The sequence below is a fragment of the Dendrobates tinctorius genome, unplaced genomic scaffold (assembly GCF_039654945.1).
Source record: "Dendrobates tinctorius isolate UK_male_01 unplaced genomic scaffold, ASM3965494v1 ptg000173l, whole genome shotgun sequence".
Taxonomy (NCBI): Eukaryota; Metazoa; Chordata; class Amphibia; order Anura; family Dendrobatidae; genus Dendrobates; species Dendrobates tinctorius.
Genome location: NW_027361840.1, coordinates 9,896,233 through 9,924,102, shown reverse-complemented (window position 1 = coordinate 9,924,102; position 27,870 = coordinate 9,896,233). Strand labels below are relative to the sequence as shown.

At 51.3% G+C, this 27,870-nt stretch overlaps 1 long non-coding RNA gene and 5 other non-coding genes across 6 annotated transcripts; all 6 read left to right on the top strand.

Annotated features, from left to right (window-relative positions):
- The first annotated feature begins 9,910 nt into the window (after positions 1-9,910).
- On the top strand, positions 9,911-17,019 carry LOC141054042 (uncharacterized). The gene is made up of 8 exons (XR_012221332.1): positions 9,911-10,059; positions 10,526-10,565; positions 10,812-10,851; positions 11,088-11,182; positions 12,859-12,898; positions 13,135-13,229; positions 14,685-14,724; positions 16,687-17,019. It is a non-coding gene; the product is annotated as an uncharacterized lncRNA (long non-coding RNA).
- Positions 10,594-10,724, top strand: LOC141054070 (small nucleolar RNA SNORA9). Its single transcript, XR_012221343.1, has one exon. It is a non-coding gene; the product is annotated as a small nucleolar RNA SNORA9 (small nucleolar RNA).
- LOC141054072 (small nucleolar RNA SNORA9) lies at positions 10,880-11,012 on the top strand. Its single transcript, XR_012221345.1, has one exon. It is a non-coding gene; the product is annotated as a small nucleolar RNA SNORA9 (small nucleolar RNA).
- On the top strand, positions 11,214-11,346 carry LOC141054074 (small nucleolar RNA SNORA9). The gene has a single exon (XR_012221347.1). It is a non-coding gene; the product is annotated as a small nucleolar RNA SNORA9 (small nucleolar RNA).
- Positions 12,927-13,059, top strand: LOC141054071 (small nucleolar RNA SNORA9). Its single transcript, XR_012221344.1, has one exon. It is a non-coding gene; the product is annotated as a small nucleolar RNA SNORA9 (small nucleolar RNA).
- Positions 13,261-13,393, top strand: LOC141054073 (small nucleolar RNA SNORA9). The gene has a single exon (XR_012221346.1). It is a non-coding gene; the product is annotated as a small nucleolar RNA SNORA9 (small nucleolar RNA).
- Positions 17,020-27,870: the final 10,851 nt, after the last annotated feature.

The window sequence follows — 27,870 nt, the reverse complement described above, 5'->3', positions numbered from 1 at the left end:
GTAGAGAATGGAAGGGAATTTTCGCACTTACAAACCACGCAACAGTCACAGATAAGTCCTCCAAAACTCCTTATATAAACACCTCTCCTCCTGAGCCATGCAGCAAATGCTAGCTCTGACATGGATCTGAATCAGGACCCAGATTATAAAGGGGATGGGAGTGTTTAACCAAGCTCAGCTGAGAGCTCAAAGTTTCCAACATCAACATAAACCAAAATAAAACACGTGAAATAGATCACTCTGTGTGTAATGACCCTATAGAATACAGGAGATTCACGTTTTGTATTGAAGAACTGAAATACATTAACTTTTTGATGATATTCTAATTTAGTGAGAAGCACTTGTAGAGTCATGGCCAAAAGTTTAGAGAATGACACAAATATTATATTTTCACATGATCTGCTGCCCTCTGGTTTTTATGTGTGTTTGTCAGATGTTTTTATCACATACAGAAATATAATTGCAATCATATTATGAGTAACAAAAGGTTATATTGACAGTTAGAATGAGTTAATGCAGCAAGTCAATATTTGCAGTGTTGACCCTTCTTCTTCAGGACCTCAGCAATTCTCCCTGGCATGCTCTCAATCAACTTCTGGATCAAATCCTGACTGATAGCAGTCCATTCCTGCAAAATCAATGCTTTTATTTTGTCTGAATTTGAAGGTTTTTGTTTGTCCACCCGTCTCTTGATGATTGACCACAAGTTCTCAATGGGATTAAGATCTGGGGAGTTTCCAGGCCATGGTCCCAAAATCTCTATGTTTTGTTCCGTGAGCCATTTAGTTATCACCTTTGCTTTATGGCAAGGTGCTCCATCATGTTGAAAAAGGCATTGTTGATCGCCAAACTGCTCTTGGACGGTTGGGAGAAGTTGCTCTTGGAGGACATTCTGGTACCATTCTTTATTCATGGCTGTGTTTTTAGGCAAGACTGAGAGAGAGCCCATTCCCTTGGCTGAGAAGCAACCACACACATGAATGGTTTCAGGATGCTTGACAGTTGGCATGAGACAAGACTGGTGGTAGCGCTCACCTGGTCTTCTCCGAATAAGCCGTTTTCCAGATGTCCCAAACAATCGAAAAGGGGATTCATCAGAGAAAATGACTTTACCCCAGTCCTCAGCAGTCCACTCCCTGTACCTCTTGCAGAATATCAGTCTGTCCATGATGTTTTTCCTGGAGAGAAGTGGGTTCTTTGCTGCCCTCCTTGAGACCAGGCCTTGCTCCAAGAGTCTCCGCCTCACAGTGCGTGCAGATGCATTCACACCTGCCTGCTGCCATTCCTGAGCAAGCTCTGCACTGCTGGTAGCCCGATCCCGCAGCTGAAACACTTTTAAGAGACGGTCCTGGCGCTTGCTGGTCTTTCTTGGGCGCCCTGGAGCCTTTTTGGCAACAAGGGAACCTCTCTCCTTGAAGTACTTGATGATGCGATAGATTGTTGACTGAGGTGCAATCTTTCAAGCTGCGATACTCTTCCCTGTTAGGCCATTTTTGTGCAGTGCAATGATGACTGCACGTGTTTCTTTAGAGATAACCATGGTTAACAGAAGAGAAACAATGATGCCAAGCACTAGCCTCCTTTTAAAGTGTCCAGTGGTGTCATTCTTACTTAATCATGACAGATTGATCTCCAGCCCTGTCCTCATCAACACCCACACCTATGTTAATGGAGCAATTACTGAAACGATGTTAGCTGGTCCTTTTAAGGCAGGGCTGCAATGATGTTGAAATGTGTTTTGGGGGAAAAAGTTCATTTTCTAGGCAAATATTGACTTTGCAAGTAATTGCTGTTAAGCTGATCACTCTTTATAACATTCTGGAGTATATGCAAATTGCCATTAGAAAAAATGAAGCAGTAGACTTTGTAGAATTAATATTTGTGTCATTCTCAAAACTTTTGGCCATGACTGTACATGGGGCAGAGTCTGCAGGGAAGAGGGAGAGATCATACATGGGGCAGAGTCTGCAGGGAATAGGGAGAGATCATACATGGGGCAGAGTCTGCAGGGAAGAGGGAGAGATCATACATGGGGCAGAGTCTGCAGGAAAGAGGGGGGAGATCATACATGGGGCAGGGCAGAGTCTGCAGGGGAGGAGAGATCATGCACAGAGCAGGTTCTGTGGGGGAGGAGGAGAGAGATCACAGGGGCAGAGTCCGCGGGGAAGAGGTCACCAGCAGCATTAATCAATTGGTGACTCTGTGAAAATGACTTGAGAAAACTGCAATGTGATATTCTGGTGACCATCGTCTTAGACTGAGGAGTCATATAGTGGGGACAATCAAATGTCTGCAGTGTCGCAGCGCACAGTACCCGGTATCGGCTGTAGCCATCTTCAGCAGGACTGTTGAGGAGACTGTTGCTCATTTTAACCTACAAGGGGTTAAAAGAACAAAAAAAGCAGTAAATTAAGTAAGCACAGATGAATCACGTGGTCTCTCTGTGCAGACCACCACCCCGGCCTAAGCGTGCACGGACGATAGGTGATGTGGAGTTTCTGCGTTGAATTCTGCATTAAAGGGGTTTTAGGGACATTTTTAATTCTAATAAATGTATTTGGGGTTAAAAATCATTTTTTCAATTAGATTTTACGAAAAATGTTTGCACCTTTTGCCTTCTTTAGCGGCGATGCTGCACTGTGTATTGCTGGCGGCAGATTGCGCTGTCTGCCGTGTGTGACGCACAACAGACGGCCCAAGTGCTGCAGTATGGAGTGTGTGAGCCCGAGGACAAGTGGAGGACGCCGGAGTCACACTGGGGGCACACGGCCGAGTGCTGTGTGATAACACATGGCTGCCAGTCTATGGGGCAGAACACATCACCGCTCTTTTTCTTGGCTGTATTATATGTGTGAGTGAAATCGCAGAAAGCAGCGTATATCGGCCGAGACTCCGCAATGCAAGTCTATGGGAGAGAGAAAAAAAATCACACACCACACGGACCCTCTGTGTGACTGGTGAGAAATACGCAGCTGTGTCCTCTGAAAAGCCGATAATTCATAAGCGGTGTACAGAAAAATCACACTGACAGGTTAGAAAGAATAGATACAGTATGTACACATAGAATACACATATCTAATATATAAAGCTCAAGTGTGTGTATGTATGTGTGTATGTATGTGTGTATGTAGATTCAAAGAAGCTTTATTGGCAGGACTAAATACACATTAGTTTTGCCAAAGCAAGTGTACAGAAGGGAATAGGGATAGGGACTGTAGGGATGTTGGGTAGGGGCTGTAGGAAAGGTGGATGGGGCAGATCCAGGATGAGGCCATAGAAGTCCATGGCATAGGGAAGGTGGATGGGGGATTGGGGCAGATCCAGGGTGGGAGCCATAGAAGTCCATGGCATAGGGAAGGTGGATGGGGGATTGGGGCATATCCAGGGTGGGAGCCATAGAAGTCCATGGCATATCATAGTTCTCTTTCTCGCAGTCTATGGCATTCGCTCACATATTGCGCTGCTATCTCCACTGCTCTCTCTTCTTCCCCCAGCAGGATGTATGTTTTCTCTTCCTCCTTCATGGTGGTGAAATCCGGGAAGAGATGTGAGAGTCTCCTGAAGTGAGTGTCCCTCACTGCTGAGTACTTGGAGCAGTGTAGCAGGAAGTGGGTCTCATCCTCCAGGGCCTCCTGGTCACAGTGTTGGCACAGTCTTTCCTCCCTGGGCTTGTAGCTCTGCCTGTGTCGGCCGGATTTGATGGCCAGACTGTGGGCACTGAGTCTATACCGGCTCAGGATCTTGCGGTCTTTGGGGTCCGGGAGTTTCTCCAGATATGGGGCCAGTCTGTAGTCTCTCTGTAGACTCTGGTACATGGTCAGTTTCTGTGCGCTGATGATGTCGCTCTTCCAGTCACTTACGTACCTCTCCTGGCCTTCGTCTACCATCTTCCTGATTCCGGCTTTTGTCAGGTTGTTGTGATTGGTTTTCTGGTCAGGTTGGGTTTGGATGAGCTGTTCCGAGGGTCCTGGTTTTTCTGTTTCCCCTACATGTGTCAGGGCTTTATGGTGATGGGAGCTTGGATTGCTCCTACGTAGGTGAGCCCGGAATGACAGTGCCCTCTTTAGAACCGTTAGGTGTAGAGGGAATCTGCCCAGCTCGGCCCGGCAAGCACTGTTGGAGGTGCTCCGATGGACTTGGATTAGGTGCTTGCAGAATTCCAGGTGGAATATTTCTGTTGGGCTTGAATGTATGTGTGTATGTTTGTATGTCCAAGTTTGGCATCCGCACCGTCGCAGCTACAGCCACAAAATTTGGCACAGTCACACGTCTGGACCCCGAGAGCATCATAGGCTATGTTGTGAGGCGAAATTTTAACCCCGCGCGTTCCAATTCACCAAACAATTTTGCCCCCATCTACATAATGGGGGAAAAGTGTGTGCATATCAAGCCCCGCCCCTCATTACGATGTCATAATGGTGGACTATGGGATGGAGGGTGTGTGATGGGTATATGGGCACGGGCCTATGGGATGGAGGATAATTATAATTTGCTATAACTAACCAGTTAGTTACTATGTCTGGGCAGATAGATAGATAGATGTCACTGCAAACACACACATATATCTATAATAATAAATGCCCTAAGCAGCTTCCGGTTGTAACAACTTCCGTCCAGTTGTAACCGGTGACGTCGCCGCACACCTCTTTCCATGTTAACCCTCAACACACACACTCCTCTCACCTTTCACCATCTCCACTCACGTCCACTCACCTTTCACTCCACATACGACCCTTTCTCTCTCTCCGTCTCTCATACTCACGCCGTAATCGCCGCTGATCCACGATCCCCGACATCTTCTTCCGCCGGCGCCATCCTGGATCCAGACGTCCTCCACGCCGGCGACATGTTCTTGCGGCGACGCCATTTTGGATCGGCGAAATCCCGCGATAGTCAAGATGGCGTCGCCGCAAGAACATGTCGCCGGCGTGGACAACGTCTGGATCCAGGATGGCGCCGGCGGAAGAAGATGTCGGGGATCGTGGAGCAGCGGCGATGACGGCGTGAGTATGAGAGACGGAGAGAGAGAAAGGGTCGTATGTGGAGTGAAAGAGTGAGTGGAGATGGTGAAAGGTGAGAGGAGTGTGTGTGTTGAGGGTTAACATGGAAAGAGGTGTGATGCTATGGCATCCTCCCGATGTGATAGCATCGGGCCATAATCTAGTGTCTTTATATTTATAGAGATATAGAACATAGCTATATACACACACACCTATTCTATGTGTAGATATCTATCCTATCTATCCTGACACTCTGTGATTATACTGTATGCAATGTATCTATCACTCTAATCTAATATATAAAGCTCAATGTATGTGTGTATGTATGTATATGTGTGTCCGGGATTGGCATCCGCACCGTCGCAGCTACAGCCACAAAGTTTGGCACAGTCACACGTCTGGACCCTGAGAGCGTCATAGGCTATGTTGTGAGGCGAAATTTTAACCCCGCGCGTTCCAATTCACCAAACAATTTTGCCCCTTTCTACATAATGGGGAAAAAGTGAAAGGAAAAGTGTTGGAGGCAAATTGACAGCTGCCAGATGTGAACAAGGGGGACTGAAAGAATGCGAGCGATGGCGCCAAAGAGTATATACCGTACAGCTGCTAAGGTGGGGCCCTGACATGGGATACTCACCGCACACGGGGATATGAACACACACACAATGCGCCACACACTACCACGTGCTTCCACACATATACCACCCTCAGCACACATTTCACCACACATACACCAACCTCGCCACATAAAAGTCCAAACACAAAACTCGCCACGCTGTCCCAGAGCTGTTTAAAAGATGAAAAATGAGCTGTGATTGGCTGCTATCAGCAACAGTTTTCATTGTAGACAGTTGTGGTAACTGAGGCCGATTATTCTTATCATTTCTATAGTGTTATCGGCCTTCTGTAAAGCTGGAAACATCACAATTTATTACCGTGCCAACACAGACCACCCTCTGACACAGACTGCAGGGGGAGCCCAATATCACACAGGAGAGGATTAGATACACGGCTCAGCAGTCAGTATCACACAGGAGAGGATTAGATACACGGCTCAGCAGTCAGTATCACACAGGATAGGAAGAGATACACGGCTCAGCAGTCAGTATCACACAGGATAGGATTAGATACACGGCTCAGCAGTCAGTATCACACAGGATAGGATTAGATACACAGCTCAGCAGTCAGTATCACACAGGAGAGGATTAGATACACAGCTCAGCAGTCAGTATCACACAGGAGAGGATTAGATACACAGCTCAGCAGTCAGTATCACTCAGGAGAGGATTAGATACATGGCTCAGCAGTCAGGATCACACAGGATAGGATTAGATACACAGCTCAGCAGTCAGTATCACACAGGATAGGATTAGATACACGGCTCAGCAGTCAGTATCACACAGGATAATATTACACAGCTCAGCAGTCAGTATCACACAGGATAGGATTAGATACACGGCTCAGCAGACAGTATCACACAGCATAGGATTAGATACACGGCTCAGCAGTCAGTATCACACGATAGGATTAGATACACGGCTCAGCAGTCAGTATCACACAGGATAGGATTAGATACACGGCTCAGCAGACAGTATCACACAAGATAGTCTGCTGAGCCATATATCTAATCCTATCCTGTGTGATAGGATTAGATATATGGCTCAGCAGACTATCACACAGGATAGGATTAGATATATGGCTCAGCAGACTGTATCACACAGGAGAGGATTAGATACACGGCTCAGCAGACAGTATCACACAGGGTATGATTAGATACACGGCTCAGCAGGTAGTATCACACAGGATAGGATTAGATACACGGCTCAGCAGACAGTATCACACAGGAGAGGATTAGATACACAGCTCAGCAGACAGTATCTCAGGATAGTATTAGATACACAGCTCAGCAGTCAGTATCACACAGGATAGGATTAGATACAAGACTCAGCAGTCAGTATCACACAGGAGGATACACGGCTCAGCAGACAGTATCACACTGGATAGGATTAGATACACGGCTAAGCAGTCAGTATCAGACAGGAGAGGATTAGATACACAGCTCAGCAGACAGTATCACACAGGATAGAATTAGATACACGGCTCAGCAGTATCACACAGGAGAGGACTAGATACACAGCTCAGCAGTCAGTATCACACAGGATAGTATTAGATACACAGCTCAGCAGTCAGTATCACACAGGATAGTATTAGATACACAGCTCAGCAGTCAGTATCACACAGGATAGGATTAGATACACAGCTCAGCAGTCAGTATCACACAGGAGGATACACGGCTCAGCAGACAGTATCACACTGGATAGGATTAGATACACGGCTCAGCAGTCAGTATCAGACAGGAGAGGATTAGATACACAGCTCAGCAGACAGTATCACACAGGATAGAATTAGATACACGGCTCAGCAGTATCACACAGGAGAGGACTAGATACACAGCTCAGCAGTCAGTCTCACACAGGATAGGATTAGATACACAGCTCAGCAGTCAGTATCACACAGGAGGATACACGGCTCAGCAGACAGTATCACACTGGATAGGATTAGATACACGGCTAAGCAGTCAGTATCAGACAGGAGAGGATTAGATACACAGCTCAGCAGACAGTATCACACAGGGTATGATTAGATACACGGCTCAGCAGGTAGTATCACACAGAATAGGATTAGATACACAGCTCAGACAGTATCTCAGGATAGTATTAGATACACGGCTCAGCAGTCAGTATCACACAGGATAGGATTAGATACACAGCTCAGCAGTCAGTATCACACAGGAGGATACACGGCTCAGCAGACAGTATCACAGAGGATAGGATTAGATACACGGCTCAGCAGACAGTATCACACAGGATAGGATTAGATACACGGCTCAGCAGTCAGTATCACACAGGATAGGATTAGATACACAGCTAAGCAGTCATCATCACACAGGATAGGATTAGATACACGGCTAAGCAGACAGTATCACACAGGGTATGATTAGACACACGGCTTAGCAGGTAGTATCACACAGGATAGGATTAGATACACGGCTCAGCAGTCAGTATCACACAGGATAGGATTAGATGCACGGTTTTTATGTGCAATATAATCATAATAATTTGTTATAACCACTATTGGTTACTATGCCCAGGCAACGCCGGGCTCTTCAGCTAGTATATATATATATATATATGTTTTGAAGAATATTTCGTTTAAAATGATGTCAATGACAGAGAGCTGCTGTTTGTTAAAATCACATTGCAGACGGATCACTATACGGAGAACACTCTGATTTTTCATACGGCCGGTGTGACTCAGGCCAGGGAGCACGATCCGGAGGTGGTAGCACTTTGGATGCAGGTGAATCCTCTGTGATCACGGGATTGTGCGGATTCACCGCATCCAATACACGGTACGGGTCACATTTCTCTTGCTGTAACATCTGGACGCTGTGGGTCAGACTCAGCACAAGGGCGCAGCATCCAACCCACAGCGTTCACTGATCGTCAGCACATAGCCTTTGGCCGGGGTCACACTGGCGAGGAATACGGGAGAGTGAGAGGCGCAAAAAGCACGCATTACACACGGACCAATGATTCTCTATGGGGTCCCTCGCATCAGCCGTATATTTCTCATCCGTATTCTACGGTCCGTGCCAATCGCAGCAGAGAGAGAAGCGGAGAGAGGTGCAGAGCCTGGAGCGGAGAGAGGAGCGGAGCGGAGAGAGGAGTAGAGCAGAGAGAGAAGCGGAGAGAGGAGCAGAGCCCGGAGCAGAGAGAGAGGAGCAGAGCCCGGAGCAGAGAGAGAGGAGCAGAGCCCGGAGCAGAGAGAGAGGAGCAGAGCCCGGAGCAGAGAGAGAGGAGCAGAGCCCGGAGCAGAGAGAGAGGAGCAGAGCCCGGAGCAGAGAGAGAAGCAGAGAGAGGAGCAGAGCCCGGAGCAGAGAGAGGAGCAGAGCCCGGAGCAGAGAGAGGAGCAGAGCCCGGAGCAGAGAGAGAGGTGCAGAGCCTGGAGCAGAGAGAGAAGCGGAGAGAGGAGCAGAGCCTGGAGAAGAGAGTGGAGCTGAGAGAGGAGCAGAGCCCGGAGCAGAGAGAGGAGCAGAGCCCGGAGCAGAGAGAGGAGCAGAGCCCGGAGCAGAGCCCGGAGCAGAGAGAGAGGAGCAGAGCCCGGAGCAGAGAGAGGAGCAGAGCCCGGAGCAGAGAGAGAGGTGCAGAGCCTGGAGCAGAGAGAGAAGCGGAGAGAGGAGCAGAGCCTGGAGAAGAGAGTGGAGCAGAGAGAGGAGCAGAGCCCGGAGCAGAGAGAGGAGCAGAGCCCGGAGCAGAGAGAGGAGCAGAGCCCGGAGCAGAGCCCGGAGCAGAGAGAGAGGAGCAGAGCCCGGAGCAGAGAGAGGAGCAGAGCCCGGAGCAGAGAGAGAGGAGCAGAGCCCGGAGCAGAGAGAGAGGTGCAGAGCCCGGAGCAGAGAGAGGAGCAGAGCGAGGAGCGGAGCCTGAAGCGAAGAGAGGAGCAGAGCGAGGAGCGGAGAGAGGAGCAGAGTCTGGAGCAGAGAGGGGAGTGGAGCGTGGGGCAGAGCCTGGACCTCACTACATGGAGACTATGGGACGTAAGGTCTTCAAGCTGAGATGGCCACGACCAGAAGTGACATTTTCATCTCGCCCCTCCTCCCTGACCTCCAGACTCTGGAGTGCTCCGTGCGCCCTCTGCTGCACAGTGTGAGTGCTGCAACCATCTATCCAGACCGAACCATTGTCTGCACCCGGGGGTGGAGGCTCTCTACATCTCTCCATTGCTCTCCACTACCTGGTGAGTTTGATAAAACTTCCACACCAATCGCTATAATAAACCGTGCACAGTATATTGTCACCGGGGGCTGCCGCGGTAACAAGATAAAGTCAGGGTGTAATAGTGTGTGGAAGTAATGGTATCGCCGGGAGGAAGGAAGCGGCCGCGGAGAGGTCCGAGAGCGCAGTCTGCACGTGGCCGCGGTACAGGCGGCAGCTGCGGCGCCTCTGATCACAGACGATGCTGTGCCGGGAGGGTGAGGTGAAGACGGCGGCCTCCGCTGGTATGTGATCACCTGCTTATAGTGCACCAGTATAGCGCGGGCTGCGGGGCCGCTACCGGCTGTGGATGACGAGCAGCAGGAATGTAGCATCTTCCCTCCTATATATGACGTCATCTGTGAGCTGTGACATCATGCCGCGGTGTAATCTGTACTGACAGCGGGGTCCTGTCTGTAACTAAGGGTCTGTGGCCGCCGCTATATCTCACGGCGCGCGTCAGTGCTGGGGGGGGGGGGAGAGTTGGCGCGTGAGCTGATGCATGATGGGACTTGTAGTTCTCCTGATCATTCCTGTAGACTCTGCTGGATCAGCCCTGGGACAGTCTGCAGCCTCGTCCTGCTGCTATAGGGGGAGGTTATAGGAGTCCCAGACACCGCCTCCTATTAACGCTTGTGTTATACCATTCCTCCCCCCTATTCATGGCTGTGTACCGTTCATCTGAATTGTCTCATGTTTGTTGTTTTTCAGGAGCCGCACGGTCTGATGTGGGGGTGACGCTGTGCACAAGGTGTGTATGGTCCTCTGGTAGCTCCTCCGGGCAGGTCCCAGCATGATGGGGCTTGTCGTAGTCCCGATCATTCCTGTAGACTCTGCTAGATCAGCCCTGGGACGGTTTGAGGCCTCGTCCTGCTCCTCCGGGGGGAGGTTACATAGATCCCAGACACGATCTGTCCATGGAAATGCCACTTCCCGCTATGGATAATGCTCATGTTAGACCGTTCATCCTGATTGTTTCATATCTGTTGTTTTTCAGGAGCCGCACGGTCTGATGTGGGGGTGACGCAGTGCACAAGGTGTGTATGGTCCTCTGGTAGCTCCTCCGGGCAGGTCTGTCAGCATGATGGGACTTGTAGTACTCCTGATCATTCCTGTAGACTCTGCGAGATCAATCTTGGGACAGTTTGAAGCCTCGTCCTGCTCCTATAGGGGGAGGTTATAGGAGTCCCAGACACCCGGTTCATGGTAGATGGGCATTATAAGACCCCCACCTTGTATAGGACGGCTGTGCTGATTATTCATTCCTCTTCAGATGTATCGACTGTGAAACTGCAGAGTGTGCACAGCGCTGATACAAGTCACGTGTACCATGAGGAGGAGCGCGGTACAGATCCTGTAAAGTAGCCGGTAAGATGGTGGGATCAGCAGTGATAAGCACACGCAGGTCTGTCAGCATGATGGGACTTGTAGTACTCCTGATCATTCCTGTAGACTCTGCAAGATCAGCCCTGGGACGGTTTGAAGCCTCGTCCTGCTGCTATAGGGGGAGGTTATAGGAGTCCCAGACACCACCTCCTATTAAAGGGAATCTGTCACCCTTTTTTTTTTTTTTTTTTTTTTTTTTTTTTTTTTTTTTTTTTTTGGCCTTGCAGCTGCTGGGCGTAGACATCGGGGGCTTATCTACAGCATTCTGTAATCTGCTCGTCAGTGCTGGGCGGGGGGGGGTTGGAGCGTGTGCTCGTCAGTGCTGGGCGGGGGGGGGGGTTGGAGCGTGTGCTCGTCAGTGCTGGGCGGGGGGGGGGGGTTGGAGCGTGTGCTCGTCAGTGCTGGGCGGGGGGGGGGGTTGGAGCGTGTGCTCGTCAGTGCTGGGGGGGGGGGGGGGTTGGAGCGTGTGCTCGTCAGTGCTGGGGGGGGGGGGGGGTTGGAGCGTGTGCTCGTCAGTGCTGGGGGGGGGGGGGGTTGGAGCGTGTGCTCGTCAGTGCTGGGGGGGGGGGGGTTGGAGCGTGTGCTCGTCAGTGCTGGGGGGGGGGGGTTGGAGCGTGTGCTCGTCAGTGCTGGGGGGGGGGGGGGTTGGAGCGTGTGCTCGTCAGTGCTGGGGGGGGGGGGGTTGGAGCGTGTGCTCGTCAGTGCTGGGGGGGGGGGTTGGAGCGTGTGCTCGTCAGTGCTGGGGGGGGGGGGGTTGGAGCGTGTGCTCGTCAGTGCTGGGGGGGGGGGGGTTGGAGCGTGTGCTCGTCAGTGCTGGGGGGGGGGGGGTTGGAGCGTGTGCTCGTCAGTGCTGGGGGGGGGGGGGTTGGAGCGTGTGCTCGTCAGTGCTGGGGGGGGGGGGGTTGGAGCGTGTGCTCGTCAGTGCTGGGGGGGGGGGTTGGAGCGTGTGCTCGTCAGTGCTGGGGGGGGGGGGGTTGGAGCGTGTGCTCGTCAGTGCTGGGCGGGGGGGTTGGAGCGTGTGCTCGTCAGGGCGGGGGGGGGGGGGGTTGGAGCGTGTGCTCGTCAGTGCTGGGGGGGGGGGGGTTGGAGCGTGTAGATAAGCCCCCGATGTAACCTGAAAGACAAGAAAAACACGTTATATTATTCTCTCGGAGGTGGGCGGTCCGGTCCGATGGGTGTCGCCGTCCTGTCCGGCGTCTCCCTTCTTCATGCGATGACGTCCTCTTCTCCCGTCCTGTAGTGGCTCCGGTGCAGGCGCACTGCTCTGCCCTGTTGAGCAGGCGTCGGGAGAGGTCTGGCGCCTGCGCACTGCAGAATTCTGCTCTGCCCTCAACAGGGCAGAGCAGTGCGCTTGTGCCGGAGCCAATACAGGACGGGAGAAGAGGACGTCATCGCATGAAGAAGGGAGACGCCGGACCGGACCGCCCACCTCCGAGAGAATAATATAACGTGTTTTTCTTCTCTTTCAGGTTACATCGGGGACTTATCTACAGGATTACAGTATGCTGCAGATAAGCCCCCGATGTCTATGTCGGCAGCTAATCGGGGAAAAAAAAGGGGTGACAGATTCCCTTTAACGCTTGTGTTATACCATTCCTCCCCCCTATTCATGGCTGTGTACCGTTCATCTGAATTGTCTCATGTTTGTTGTTTTTCAGGAGCCGCACGGTCTGATGTGGGGGTGACGCAGTGCACAAGGTGTGTATGGTCCTCTGGTAGCTCCTCCGGGCAGGTCTGTCAGCATGATGGGACTTGTAGTACTCCTGATCATTCCTGTAGACTCTGCGAGATCAATCTTGGGACAGTTTGAAGCCTCGTCCTGCTCCTATAGGGGGAGGTTATAGGAGTCCCAGACACCCGGTTCATGGTAGATGGGCATTATAAGACCCCCACCTTGTATAGGACGGCTGTGCTGATTATTCATTCCTCTTCAGATGTATCGACTGTGAAACTGCAGAGTGTGCACAGCGCTGATACAAGTCACGTGTACCATGAGGAGGAGCGCGGTACAGATCCTGTAAAGTAGCCGGTAAGATGGTGGGATCAGCAGTGATGAGCACACGCAGGTCTGTCAGCATGATGGGACTTGTAGTACTCCTGATCATTCCTGTAGACTCTGCAAGATCAGCCCTGGGACGGTTTGAAGCCTCGTCCTGCTGCTATAGGGGGAGGTTATAGGAGTCCCAGACACCACCTCCTATTAAAGGGAATCTGTCACCCTTTTTTTTTTTTTTTTTTTTTTTTTTTTTTTTTTTTGGGCCTTGCAGCTGCTGGGCGTATACATCGGGGGCTTATCTACAGCATTCTGTAATCTGGGGGGGGTTGGAGCGTGTGCTCGTCAGTGCTGGGCGGGGGGGGGTTGGAGCGTGTGCTCGTCAGTGGCGGGGGGGGGGGGTTGGAGCGTGTGCTCGTCAGTGGCGGGGGGGGGGGGGTTGGAGCGTGTGCTCGTCAGTGGCGGGGGGGGGGGGTTGGAGCGTGTGCTCGTCAGTGGCGGGGGGGGGGGGTTGGAGCGTGTGCTCGTCAGTGGCGGGGGGGGGGGTTGGAGCGTGTGCTCGTCAGTGGCGGGGGGGGGGGGTTGGAGCGTGTGCTCGTCAGTGGCGGGGGGGGGTTGGAGCGTGTGCTCGTCAGTGGCGGGGGGGGTTGGAGCGTGTGCTCGTCAGTGGCGGGGGGGGTTGGAGCGTGTGCTCGTCAGTGGCGGGGGGGGTTGGAGCGTGTGCTCGTCAGTGGCGGGGGGGGTTGGAGCGTGTGCTCGTCAGTGGCGGGGGGGGGGGGTTGGAGCGTGTGCTGGGGGGGTTGGAGCGTGTGCTCGTCAGTGCTGGAGGGGGGGGTTGGAGCGTGTGCTGGGGGGGTTGGAGCGTGTGCTCGTCAGTGCTGGGGGGGGGGGGGGTTGGAGCGTGTAGATAAGCCCCCGATGTAACCTGAAAGACAAGAAAAACACGTTATATTATTCTCTCGGAGGTGGGCGGTCCGGTCCGATGGGTGTCGCCGTCCTGTCCGGCGTCTCCCTTCTTCATGCGATGACGTCCTCTTCTCCCGTCCTGTAGTGGCTCCGGTGCAGGCGCACTGCTCTGCCCTGTTGAGCAGGCGTCGGGAGAGGTCTGGCGCCTGCGCACTGCAGAATTCTGCTCTGCCCTCAACAGGGCAGAGCAGTGCGCTTGTGCCGGAGCCATTACAGGACGGGAGAAGAGGACGTCATCGCATGAAGAAGGGAGACGCCGGACAGGACCGCGACACCCATCGGACCGGACCACCCACCTCCGAGAGAATAATATAACGTGTTTTTCTTCTCTTTCAGGTTACATCGGGGACTTATCTACAGGATTACAGTATGCTGCAGATAAGCCCCCGATGTCTATGTCGGCAGCTAATCGGGGAAAAAAAAGGGGTGACAGATTCCCTTTAACGCTTATGTTATACCATTCCTCCCCCCTATTCATGGCTGTGTAACGTTCATCTGAATTGTCTCATGTTTGTTGTTTTTCAGGAGTCGCACGGTCTGATGTGGGGGTGACGCTGTGCACAAGGTGTGTATGGTCCTCTGTTAGCTCCTCTGGGCAGGTCCCAGCATGATGGGGCTTGTAGTAGTCCCGATCACTCCTGTAGACTCTGGGACGGTTTGAGGCCTCGTCCCGCTCCTCCTGGGGGAGGTTACATAGATCCCAGACACGTTCTGTAGGTTTGGTGATGGCCGGGGGGGCGGTGGAGGAGGGTGGTCTTAGCTTGGTGAACATTTTCAACGTTTCACTGTAATATGTTCGGTAATCAGTCGGACTTACTGCAGTCTTTATAGGTTTATTCCCGTACATTCACTTAGTCACTGATCAATTAAAGGGAATGTACGAGGACTTTTTTTTTTCTTTCCATATAAATATTATTTTTTTAAATAAAATGTTTTACATTTGTTATTACTACTTTTCTCGGCCTCTGCGGGCGGCTATTTTTATTTGCTGGTGTGTAAGTGCCAGGACAACACTTTATTATACTGCAAACAGTGCCGCCCCAGATCGCTGCGGGCCGTGTCGGAACAATCGCCGATACTTTGGCTGTGATCTGTACTCTGCGCTGTGACCGGAGCGCCGGCCAGCAGCGGTGAGAGCACATCGTCATCCTGACCCTGTGCTACTAAAGTAAAAGGCGGCCCGACCTGCTCTCACTGCTGCAGGATGACTCCATACTGATCTGCATTGGGGAAGAGTTGCATATAAGGCCTCGCTCACACAAGCTGATAAATCGGAGGAATGTAAAACTTCTTTAAAATGGCGCAGTAGCATAATTTGGAATGTGATAGATGCTACATCGCCATGCGTCACTGCCGGCATGATGAATGTAAGTTTGTTTGTGGTTTTTTTTTTTTTTTTTTTTTTTTCTTCCCCTAAAAACAATAAGTTGTACAGTATGTAAACTATGACGAGGCAGGTCCGTGAGGGATCAGTGACCTGTCATAAGCCTTACACCTGAATACCCAGAGCCCCACAGACCGCCCCGGGACTCGAGCATATCATTAAGGGTACTGTCACACTTAGCGATGTACCAGCGATATGACGCGGTCAGGATCGCTGGTACATCGCTAAGTGGTCGCTAGTGAGCTGCCACACAGGCAGATCTCACCAGCGACATCGCTGGGGACGGGGATCGCTACTTACCTCTCACACCAGGCGATCCTGCGTCCTCCCGCCCGGCTCCACGCTCGTCGCTTGTCTCCACAGGAAGCTGATGACGAGAAACAGTCCAGCCTGTTCTCGCGCGATAACCAGCGGGGGAGCGCGTCAGTGTCACACACAGCAATATCGCTGTAATGTCAGAAGTTATAGCGATATCGCTTAGTGTGACAGGCCCAAAACTACAAATAAAGATTAAACAACATTTCATCAGCAGGTAGCAGTGTAATAAGTCTAACGGCACTGACTGGACACTCTGTAGGTCACTGTTCTCAATCCTGATCACGGGGGCACTTTAAATACTTAGATTTTATGGTGTAAAATGAAAAACATTAAAATGGTGGTCCGATAAATATAACTCCATAACTGGCTCTTAAAGCTAATCCAAAACCACTTTTTTTTTATTATAAATACAAATTTCCTCGGCTTTTTTTGTGTGTGTGATGTCAGGTTCGTGGCCGTTCTCGCAGGGTACATCAGAGGACGAGGGGCTTGCACTCACTTTCCTGCAGCTTCTGGAACTCCCCAACCCATGAACAGCATGCCATAGGGGGGGGACAGCGTGGCATGCGGTCACTTACTGTATCTTCTGGCTCTACTCCATCAAATATAAAGCTATTTAGGCCATAAGTAAATGGTGTGAAGCAGTTAATAAGCTCCATCTTTGCCACGTTTCAGTGGAGCTCCGATCATACACCTGTATGGACGGAGACTGTCTGCAATGTGCGAGGTAGAGGGGTGTTTTTCTTAAATGGACTTATTTCTACAGGACAGGAGTTTCCTTAATTACTCTAAGTCCCTCTTAGTAGTGTTTTGTTTTTCGTACAGGAGGACAAGCCGCAGATGATGGACCTGATCTTTGCTTTAATCCAGTCACCTGTTCAATATAGAGCTGACCGAGGAGCGTCTATGATGTGAAGGAACAGATTGCGCCAGGCCTGATGTGACCTGTACTGTAGCGATAGATGTTATATCAGAGTCTACAGATAGTGCGGTACAATGGTGCACACTAATAATGGATCTCGTGTGAGGGTCTTTAATCCTCGGCACAGCAGTGGTGGTGACCCCAGAATGCTGCCGGGGGATCACGCATCGCTGATGTAGTGTGAACTGAGCCTTGTATTCTGCAGTTTGTAAAATAAAATCTATATTTACTTTGGAGTTTGATGCTTTAATCTCGTCTCTGGCGTCAGTCACGGCCTCTTCGATGTTCACATTGGATCGACATGTGGACCAATGCAATCGGTCTTAAATACAACAGGACTCTGGCAGAATACCAGACGAGGCCAGTGGAGTCACTCTCTGCTATGTGGCCTCCGCTTTCTAAAGGCGCAGTCGCCCACAATTTTGTGCTGACCCAAAGGAGAGACTGAGCGCTGCTGACTTTGCTGTAGTAAAGGTAATGGCCCCAACATTTCAGCGCTTCAGGCACCAACTTGTGGCCCAAATTAAATGTGAACATAACCAAGGGCTGCATCTGCATGCTGTGACCAGCGAGGTTTTAATTTCTGAGAAATAGTTTTGCCACAAAAAAATGTACTGAGTGCAAAGCGTAAATGCAGCCGGAGGGTCCCGCATACGTCACTGGAGAGGTCTTAGTAATCTCTTCTCCAGAGATGTGTGGCCCCTGAGAGATGTCCATCGGTTCCTGCGCTCCTCTGGGCTTTGCACACTGACCAGGTGATCACGGGTTGACACTTGCTGCCATGTTGGTAAATGCGGCTGCATTGTGGTCATGAGCCTGCGGTCTGCCATCCGATCCACACTCACATTCTCTGGAGAACGCTTACAGCACGCTCCAGGGAAATCTGGCTACTGCGGTGCCAAAGTGCTGAGACCTGCAAAACAGGCAACCACTAAAGGGCTGTGGCCCTTTTAATTCTTGAGATGCACGTGCAATATCATGTCTGACGCTGGCTCTATTTACGGTGTTTACGCGTTCTGCTCTTCTGTTCTCCCCAACACCTAAATCAGCTCCTGGGGCATCAGACAGGCTGCAGTGATCAAATTTCCTCCCACCTCCGAGGGTCAGTATATCACAGGCTGTGTACCCAATGTGATGCATTGCTGAGTCTGTGTCAGTAGTGTAGCTAGCAAGGGGGCAGAGGGAGTGGTTGCCCCAGGCCCCTTGCTCTGAGGGGGCCCACCCACACCCAGAGCTTCTGCCAGTGTTGAGCATGTCAATGTGTGCAGCTGACCGATGTAGTTAAGCTTCTCTGGATAGTGCAGGGACGCTATACCTTTAGGCTTCCTCCAGCAAACTGTAGGCACGCCCACACTGCTCCCTGTGTGTGCAGGAGAGACATCACCAGCAGCCTTCAGAGCAAGACAAGATGCTGTGAGAACTCTGCTGCGTGCATCATGGCCCCTGAGGTGTCTGTGCAGTGATGAGGGGCAGGACGCTGCTCACCTCCTGGCAAGTTCTGGATGGTTTATTGTTTGTGGTCTTGTATCTGAGGCACAGTAGATTTGTGGCGGCTACTTGAACTTTTATACAGCTCAGAAGGCGTCTCTGTCAGTGCAAATCAGCTGCCACAAATCTTGTGCTTCAGAGCGACTGACATGAGTAGTCAGTATCATGCACTGCCCTAATAGATGTCACCTCGGCTGCAGGACAGCACAGAGAAGAATATGTGACTTTCCCTCTTCATATACATATAATATATACACGGGTAAATGTAAAAATCTATAGTAGCAAAAAAATGAAGGCAGAGCTCCATTAACAAAATTAAAGTGTTTTAATAGCTCATTGGGGCTCAGCAATGTTTCGGTTCTACTGAAAACTTACCAGGAGAACCAAAACTCATTTTTTTCATTATGTCTAAATGGTGTGCCGCTTTCATTTTTTTTGCTGCTATATTGAAGATCGGTAAATGCCTGGCAGCTGTATATTTCAAATAGCTCTCTACATATACAGTATACACACACACTCTGTGACTTGGTCGTCCTGTAGCCGGTGAGGGTCCTATCATCTCGTATTGTAAATCCAGGGTGGCAAGCATGAAAACCCAATTACGGTGTATAACTTTTTATTAAAAAAAATAATCCCCACAAAGTTGAGGATGAATATATATGATAAAGAGCCAAATAGAAGAAAATATAAACAGCCAGCAGGTGCGTATAGATGATTACATATAGACCCCTGAACGTATACTCAGTCTGGACAAGACCTCCCCCAAAGGCGGAAAAGGGAATAACAGAGAAGACGTACCAGGGGGGCACTTTCTTCTTAACATGATTAATATTTTACCTCCCTCTCTTCTAATTCCCTCTTTCTTTCTGGTTCCCTTTTTGGGGTCTTGTTGAGACAAGAGTATTCGGTCATCCATGACAGCACCACCTGAGAGAGGGGATCCGCCATTCAGGAACAGGAAACCTACAGATACAAAAAGGGCGGCACCTCTCCACGCATCAGTTGGTTTCCTGTTCCTAGAGGACGGGACTTCCTTCAGATTGTCCGTCATGGAGTCGTCGAGGGATTCCCATGCCGGCTGACCGACCCAGGTAGCGGGGGGATCTCCTACCTCGGTCAAGTTCAGGGTCCCTGGAAGCGCCACGGTGGGGCCGGGTAGGTCGCCACGGCAGTGGTTGGAGCAGAGGGTCCAGTGGACAGCCGCCTCCAGAGTGCCGGCACCAGGAGGTATGTATGCCCCGGGCCCCTCCTGGTGCGTTCCCCCCGGGGTCCGGTCTCCCTTTCCGTCCGGGCCGGTGGTTGCGCCCGGGCACGGGGCGGCGCACGTGGGGGCTGCGGGCATGTCTGAGCCGGGGGCGCCGTGCCGGCTCCTTTCCGCATACTCCCGCGGTCTCAGTCGAGCGGCGGAAGGGGCGGGGCCGGGAACGCGAAACCGGAAGTCGGGTGCCGGCCGGCTTTCCGCTGTGCGCGGCTGCCCGGGGTGGCGCGTGGCGCCCGAGGCGGGGAGGGGGGCCGGAGCATGGGGCGGGGTGGTCCCGGGTGGGAGGTGCCGCGGCCAGAACCCTACTGACCCGGACACCGGGAGGCCTTATAAGGCAGGAGGTGACTCTGCTGGGGTGCTTCTGAGGGCCCAGCAATGGATACGACAGAAGCCCCCATAGAGCAGCAGGACGAGGTGTAGGAGCGCCCACAGAACCAGGCCACGGTGAAGCCTCATTCGAGTGGCCAGCAGAAGAAACAGGAACGAACGAGCGGACAGAACCGCAGAAGTTCCTCCAGACTAAAGGACCCTCCCTCCGTGATCCGGTACCTGCCTCATCTGCATGGGTAAGAGATCTCCGTGAATTTACCCTGATGCAGTGTTCCCTTACATTTTTTCGCAGGGGAGGAAAGCTACGGGAAAACAGAAGCACAGGGAATGTGCCCTCTGTAGTTGCCCCTTGCCAGATGGCCACCCTAAAAAGTTGTGTCAGCCATGCGTGCGACAAACGGTAGGGGTTGAAAGGGGACGATGGCCCAGGGGTAGATTGACAGGCCCCCTTACACTCTCCCCAGTCCATACAGGTAGCGGAATAAACGCCGGACTTCACCACAAGCCTGAGGGAGATAATCAGGACAGAGATGAAGGCCCTATCTATCTCTTCTAGGAGGAGAGAAATTAGTTTCTCAGATTCGGAGTCCTCGGCCGCCCCTAGGAACGATGACTCCTCAGATTCCCCGGCCTCCACTTCGCCTTCTTCGGAGGAAGACTCTAGCCGATTCTGCTTCCCCTTAGACCAAATGGATAGGTTAGGCTAGTTTCACACTAGCGTTTTGGAGCGCAGCGACGGCCTGCGCACGGCCGCCGCTAAGCCCCGCCCCTGCCGCACCCCCACCGGTAGCTCCGCCCACCGACGCATGACGCTGCATGCGCCCTGCGTCCCCTATCTTTATCACAGGAGGCGCAGGCCGTGTGCAGTATGCGTTTGGCGGCGCATGCGTCCTTTTGACGGTGCGCCGACCTGCGCAACCTGCTGCAGTTTGGTTGCGTCGGCGCACCGTCAAAAAGGCGCATGCGCCGCCAAACGCATACTGCGCACGGCCTGCGCCCCCTGTGATAAAGATAGGGGACGCAGGGCGCATGCAGCGTCATGCGCCGGTGGGCGGAGCTACCGGCGGGGGAGCGGCAGGGGGCGGGGCTTAGCGGCGGCCGTGCGCAGGCCGTCGCTGCGCTCCAAAACGCTAGTGTGAAACTAGCCTTAGTTAAAGCAATAAGGTCCACCATGGGGGTAGCAGACGCAAAGCCAGAACTTTCGGCACAGGACATGATGTTCGGAGGTCTAGATCCCAGAAAGCGCAGGCCCTTTCCATTAAATGATAAGGTCCAGAGCCTGATAGATAGGGAATGGAAAAGACCTGAAAAAAGGGGCTCCTTGCCACCTGCCTTCAAGCGGAGGTACCCTTTTGATGACCCAGTGGTAAACAGATGGGATAAGGCCCCTAAGCTGGACGCGGCAGTAGCCAAAGCCTCCAAAAAGTTCTCCATACCTTTCGACGACATGGCCTCCTTAAAAGACCCGCTGGATAAAAAAGCGGATTCTTTTTTAAAGGGAACATGGGAGATGTCAGCAGGCGCTCTAAGACCAGCGATAGCTGCCACATGTACGGCCAGATCCATGATGGTCTGGCTAGATCAACTGGATTCACAGCTGAAGGACGGAGCCTCAAGAGCATCCATTCGAAAAACTCTACCGATCATCCAAAGGGCTGCTGCTTTTTTGGCTGATGCTTCGGCAGACTCTGCGAGAATGGCGGCTAGGACCGCGGGTTTATCTAACGCAGCTCGAAGGGCTCTCTGGTTAAAATGCTGGCCAGGAGATATCCAGGCCAGGTCATGACTCTGCTCCATTCCGTGTGAGGGGGAATATCTGTTTGGCCCCGTCCTGGATGAACTTTTAGAGAAAGCCGGGGATGATAAAAAGAAGTTCCCCAGTCTGCCGAACCCTTCTTATAGACGTCCCTTTACCAGGAAAGGATATTTCCGTAGAAGGCCGTCCAGGGATCAGGGCAGATGGGATGACAAAAGAAGGAAAGGTACAGGATTCATGTTCGGAGGAGGGGGGCGCCAGGAAGGTCCAGCACGTGACACTAAAAAGCCGCCCCAATGACTAGTTGCTCCGGTAGGGGGGACAATAGCTGCCTTCTACCCAGCCTGGTCTATGATTTCTAGTAGTAACGGGATACTGGGGGTAATGGCTGCGGGTCTACGACTAGAATTCGCCCGGGTTCCCCAAGATCGATTTAAGGTCACCCCACTCAGGTCTTCCACATCAGAACAAGCTGCCCTGGAGGCCGAGGTTCATGATCTTTGCCGCAAGAAGGTCCTAACTATGGTTCCAGAGGGAGAAAGGGGGAAAGGTTTCTACTCCCCTCTGTTCCTGGTCCGCAAGCCAGACAGCTCCTTTAGGACTATATTAAATCTTAAGTCCCTCAACGAATTCCTGGTCATATGCCCGTTCAAAATGGAGACAATTAATTCAACATTAAAATTGCTGTTTCAAAATTGCTTTATGGTGGTGTTAGATTTAAAAGACACCTACTACCATATACCCATTCATGCAGCTCATCATCGTTTCCTCAGAGTGACGGTTCAGTTCCCGGCGGTCCAGTGGGCCCAGTTTCATGCAAGAACACTACAGGGCGAGGTTTTAGTGCATCAAAGAGTCCTTGGGGGTTACTTAGAGGGCCAGCTAACCTTGTCCCGAAACACAAGGGAGTCCCTAGAGTGGTGGCTAGACAAGGATAATTTATCCAGAGGGGTTCCCTGGGAGTATGACATATCCCGCATAGTCACCACGGATGCTAGCCCTTCCGGTTGGGGGGCTCATATGGGTGAGATTCTGGTCCAGGGCCTATGGGAGCATCATCAGATAGAAATGTCATCTAACCTGAAAGAGTTGACAGCAGTAGAGCAGGCAGCTAAGAAGCTACTTGTGTATCTACAGGGCCATCATGTGCAAGTCTTCTCCGACAATCAGGTCACCGTGGCTTATATCAACCACCAAGGCGGGACTCGTTCCAAACCCCTGATGACTGTAGCAGAGCGGTTGTTCCGGCTAGCAGAGCAGCATTTTCTATCTTTAACAGCTCTACATATAAAAGGGAAAGAAAACATCACGTCAGACTTTTTAAGCCGCAATCTGCTAAAGCAAGGAGAATGGGCCCTAAAAAACTCCATCTTCGACCTGATTGTATAAAAGTGGGGACAACCAGAGGTAGATCTCTTCGCCACCAAGGAAAGCAGGAAATTAAGACAATTCTGCTCCCTAAATCCCAGAGAGAATCCTCTGGCGGTAGATGCCTTTCTGATAAAGTGGGACTTCAGGCTAGCCTACGCCTTCCCTCCCCTATCTCTACTACCCCTGGTGATGAGGAAAATCAGAAAGGACAGAGCAAGGGTGATAGTTATTGCTCCATTTTGGCCCAGGAGGGCATGGTTCTCATGCCTCAGGACCATGTCAGTGTCCGATCCTTGGGTTCTTCCGGACATCCCGGATCTCCTATCCCAGGGCCCAGCCTTCCATCCTCAGGTGACTGGCCTACATCTGACGGCGTGGAGTTTGAACGGTCACTGCTAATAGATAAAGGCTTCTCCCCAGACCTGATTAGCACCCTACTTAAAAGTAGAAAAATCATTACTACAAAAATTTACGTAAGAATTTGGAAAAAATTCCTTCAGAACTCAGGAGTAGTCGCTGGGAATTCTGCGCCTATAATTCAGATCCTAGAGTTTTTACAGAAAGGTCTGGACATGGGGCGTTCTACCAGTACCCTAAAAGTACAAGTATCAGCCTTGGGGGCCCTCTTTAGCTGCAACATCGCGGGTAATTACTGGGTCAGCAGGTTCATTAAGGCGGCAGGTAGATCCAGGCCAATAGTGAAGGATAGATTCATGCCGTGGGACTTGAACCTAGTCCTCACAGCTATGACGGAAACCCCATTCGAACCTATCTCATCAGCTTCCATAAAAAACCTGTCCCTCAAAGTAGCCTTCCTGGTAGCTCTGACGTCAGCTCGCAGAGTAAGCGACATCCAGGCATTATCTAGGCGTCCTCCTTATATACAGTTCAAAGAGGATAGGGTAATACTCAGACCTGATCCAGCGTACTTACCTAAGGTAGTTTCTAGCTTTCATAGGACACAGGAAATAGTCCTTCCATCCTTCCTCCCTAATCCAACTAACGAGAAGGAAGAGAAACTACACACCCTGGATGTTAGGAAGTGCCTCATAGAATATCTGGCAGTTACCGATCTCTGGAGAAAAGATAATGCCCTGTTTGTCTCCCATCAAGGCCCTAGGAATTGTGTAGAGCCTCAAAAAACACACTAGCCAGGTGGATTAGAGAGGCGATTTCAATAGCATACACCTCAAAAGGCAGGCTGCCACCCGGGAAGCTGAGGGCGCATTCCACCAGAGCCATGGCGACCACGTGGGCCGAGAGATCAGAAGTCTCCATTGACCAGATATGTAAGGCGGCTACTTGGTCCTCTCCGAGCACCTTTTATAGTCATTATAGGCTAGACTTGGGTGCTTCCACAGACCTCTCTTTTGGTATAAGGGTGCTGCAGGCTGTAGTCCCTCCCTAAATAGTTATTATTCGCTGTAATTCTCTCAGGTGGTGCTGTCATGGACGACCGAATAAAGTCTTAGTTACTCACTGGTCAACGGTATTTTTCGGAGTCCATGACAGCACCCGTACAGTATATTCCCTTCCCTTAGCTAAATCGGGTGTGCAAGTCTTCCTCTTGTATATGTCAACTGGTGATAAATATTTAGGTAATAATAATACTGTACATAAATCATGCATTAACCTTGGAGGTCCTCTCGTGCTCTGTAATCCAACTGATGCGTGGGAGAGGTGCCGCCCTTTTGTATCTGTAGGTTTCCTGTTCCTGAAGGGTGGATCCCCTCTCTCAGGTGGTGCTGTCATGGACTCCGAAAAATACCGTTAACCGGTGAGTAACTAAGACTTTCTTTTAGGGTCACCTGGGTACATTCAGGGAGCTGTACCCATACGACGCCTCTATACACACCCACTATCTGTTTCTATTTTCTTCTATTTAGTTCTTTGTAATATATATCAGAGCTGTGCAAGTTGTATCCCACAGACAGAGACCGACAGAGGCCAGAATCAAAGGAATGGGAGCTACAACGGGGGCCATTATACAGTGTTAGAGCTAATTCAGGGGTCATTGTGCAATGGATGAGCTAATGCGAGAGCCAATATACAGCGTGAGAGCTAATGCAGGGGTCATTATACAGTATGGGAGCCAATGTGGGGCCAGTGTATGGCGGGGGTCATTATACAGTATGGGAGCTAATGCAGGGGCCATTAGATAGTGTTAGGGCTAATTCGGGGGTCATTGTACAATGGATGAGCTAATGCGAGAGCCAATATACAGCGTGAGAGCTAATGCAGGGGCCATTATACAGTGTTAGGGTTAATTTGGGGGCCATTACACAGCCGATGAGCTAATGCGGGGGTCATTGTACAGCATGGGAGCTCATGTGGGGGCCATTATACAGTATGCGGGCCTATATACAATGTGGGAGCTACTGTGGGGTCTGTCATAACCTGGGGGTTATATACAGTATGGGCGCTATTGTGAGGGCACAAAAGAGACATTCTGCTATGTATAGGGCACAATGGTGGCATTATTATGTGAGGCAGTTAGAGGAGCTCTGCTTTAGTACCACACAGCAGGTGCAGTAATAGGGACACATACGGCAGCAGCGGCTCAGTATTGGGGTATTAGGTGCAGTAATAGGGACACATATGGCAGCAGCGGCTCAGTATTGGGGTATCAGGTGCAGTAATAGGGACACATACAGCAGCGGCTCGGCATTGAAGTATCGGGTGCAGTAATAGGGACACATACGGCAGCAGAGGCTCAGTATTGGGGTATCAGGTGCAGTAATAGGGACACACGGCAGCAGCGGCTCAGTATTGGGGTATCAGGTGCAGTAAGAGGGACACATACGGCAGCAGCGGCTTAGTGTTGGGGTATCAGGTGCAGTAACAGGGACACATACGGCAGCACAGGCTCAGTATTGGGGTATCAGGTGCAGTAATAGGGACACATACGGCAGCAGCGGCTCAGTATTGGGGTATCGGGTGCAGTAATAGGGACACATACGGCAGCAGCGGCTCAGTATTGGGGCATCGGGTGCAGTAATAGGGACACATACGGCAGCAGCGGCTCAGTATTGGGGTGTCGGGTGCAGTAATAGGGACACATACGGCAGCAGAGGATCAGTATTGGGGTATCAGGTGCAGTAATAGGGACACATACGGCAGCAGCGGCTCAGTATTGGGGTATCAGGTGCAGTAATAGGGACACATACAGCAGCGGCTCGGCATTGAGGTATCGGGTGCAGTAATAGGGACACATACGACAGCAGAGGCTCAGTATTGGGGTATCAGGTGCAGTAATAGGGACAATTACGGCAGCAGTGGCTCAGTATTGGGGTATCAGGTGCAGTAATAGGGACACATACGGCAGCAGCGGCTCAGTATTGGGGTATCAGGTGCAGTAATAGGGACTCATACGGCAGCAGCGGCTCAGTATTGGGGTATCAGGTGCAGTAATAGGGACACACGGCAGCAGCGGCTCAGTATTGGGGTATCAGGTGCAGTAATAGGGACACATACGGCAGCAGCGGCTCAGTATTGGGGTGTCGGGTGCAGTAATAGGGACACATATGGCAGCAGGGGCTCAGTATTGGGTTGAGTAGTTTGTGCACGTTGGAGATAGATGGGTACTGGCCTGGAAATGTGAGAATTCAGATGTGTCTTTGTTGTAATCTCTGCAGATGAGTCCTGGCTGGAGAAGTCGTCAGGTCGGTCTGAGATGTAAAAGTGAACGATTATCAGAAAGAACGTCTCCTGTAAGCTATCATCTGTAACTGTATAGTAAACTCTTGTATATTCTGCAGGACTGGCATCTACCACTATGGAGGTCACCATATGGCGGTAATATCAGTATTGTTTTTTGCATAGAGATTTGTTTCAGTTACAGCGCGGTCATCTAAGGTTCCCCTATACCCACGACTAAAGTGTACCAACCTCAATTGTAATCAGGGTTACCGGTTAGGGGCTCACTCAGATTTTTTGCCCCCCCAAGTTGAACACCTAGCTACGCCTCTGGTCTGTGTACAGTGCATGTGGGGCACAGCCTGAGGTATACGGTACATAGGGGACACAGCCTGAGGTATATGGTACATATGAGACACAGACTGAGGTATACGGTACATGAGACACAGCCTGAGGTATACAGCACATATGAGACACAGCCTGAGGTATACAGCACATATGAGACACAGCCTGAGGTATACAGCACATGTGGGACACAGCATGAGGTATACAGCAGATATCGGGCACAGCCTGAGGTATACAGCACATATGAGACACAACCTGAGGTATACAGCACATGTGGGACACAGCCTGAGGTATACAGCACATGTGGGACACAGCCTGAGGTATACAGCACATGTGGGACACAGCCTGAGGTATACAGCACATGTGGGACACAGCCTGAGGTATACAGCACATATGAGACACAGCCTGAGGTATACAGCACATATGAGACACAACCTGAGGTATACAGCACATAGGGGGCACAGCCTGAGGTATACGGCACATATGAGACACAGCCTGAGGTATACAGCACATAGGGGACACAGCCTGAGGTATACAGCAGACATGGGACACAGGCTGAGGTATACTGCACATATGAGACACAGCCTGAGGTATACGGCACATAGGGGACACAGCCTGAGGTATACAGCAGATATGGGACACAGGCTGAGGTATACTGCACATATGGGGCACAGCCTGAGGTATACAGCAGATATGGGACACAGGCTGAGGTATACAGCACATATGAGACACAGCCTGAGGTATACAGCACATATGAGACACAACCTGAGGTATACAGCACATAGGGGGCACAGCCTGAGGTATACGGCACATATGAGACACAGTCTGAGGTATACAGCACATAGGGGACACAGCCTGAGGTATACAGCAGACATGGGACACAGGCTGAGGTATACTGCA